Source organism: Uranotaenia lowii, chromosome 2 (genome assembly GCF_029784155.1).
Source record: "Uranotaenia lowii strain MFRU-FL chromosome 2, ASM2978415v1, whole genome shotgun sequence".
Lineage (NCBI taxonomy): Eukaryota > Metazoa > Arthropoda > Insecta > Diptera > Culicidae > Uranotaenia > Uranotaenia lowii.
In genome coordinates this window covers 21,624,904-21,625,920 of record NC_073692.1, presented here as the reverse complement: position 1 = coordinate 21,625,920, position 1,017 = coordinate 21,624,904, and the positions used below count along the sequence as shown (strand labels likewise).

General features: G+C 29.3%; 1 non-coding gene across 1 annotated transcript; it reads left to right on the top strand.

Annotated features, from left to right (window-relative positions):
• The first annotated feature begins 786 nt into the window (after positions 1–786).
• Positions 787–893, top strand: LOC129750262 (U6 spliceosomal RNA). The gene has a single exon (XR_008738378.1). It is a non-coding gene; the product is annotated as a U6 spliceosomal RNA (small nuclear RNA).
• Positions 894–1,017: the final 124 nt, after the last annotated feature.

Below are 1,017 nucleotides of genomic sequence, written 5' to 3'. Positions count from 1 at the left end.
CTTCGCAACATGTTCATATTTTTTTATGATCTTTCTTATTTTCAAAGAAAAAACTGATTTTATTGCCAAGGGATATGAAAAATAAGTTAAAACTTTGATGTACCGTAAACTGGGGGAACTTTGATCAGCGGGGTAACTTTGATTAACATGAAATTTTTGCAGATTATCATCATTAACTAAGTATAATAATAAAATATCTGCAAACTGTTTACTACGTTAGAAAGCCTATGAATTGAGCTACAAATAAGCTAAATTTGGTTTTTATTAGAAGATTTTTTATATTACAAACTATAATTTCAAAATCTCAAAATATCTCGTTTTTTGAATGCTCACAAACAAACATCTCTTCTGATCAAATTTAAGCATTTAGGAGCAAATGGGTTAGTTAATGCGAAAGTTCAACTTTTTTCTTGTTGTAAGTTTAGTTTAAGTGTTATTTTTATGGTCATATGATGATATTTTTTGAATATTAAAAAAAATCGGTCATTTTCCATGAAAATGCCCGAGAAGAAAAAGTTTGAAGAAAAAAATGAACATGGGAATAGAGCGAGGATTTAGGGAATTGCATGAAGATAAAATTTCATTTGTTTTTAAGGTAAAAAAATATTGAGAATTGTTTATATTTTTGCCCCTAAATGTATGCAGCAACATTGTCCTTCTTTTGAGTATATTTGTTTCGAGATAAAATTTGAAATCATGTAAAAATACATTAATCAAATTTGGGAACTTTTGTGGTAGTAATAGAGAACACTATCACTTTTTTTTTGAAAATTAAGGTTTTAAGTTGTTCAAGCTTCGGCTGAACATATACTAAAATTGGAACAATACAGAGAAGATTAGCATGGCCCCTGCGCAAGGATGACACGCAAAATCGTGAAGCGTTCCACAAGTCAATAATCAACTTTCCCAAAGACCGCTAGAAATTTTGACTTTTGAGAGAAAAGTTATTGAAGTATTCTTTTTGGAAATTTTGTCCAAATTTACAAAAACGGGTGTTTAAAGTTGTTGAATGAGCTG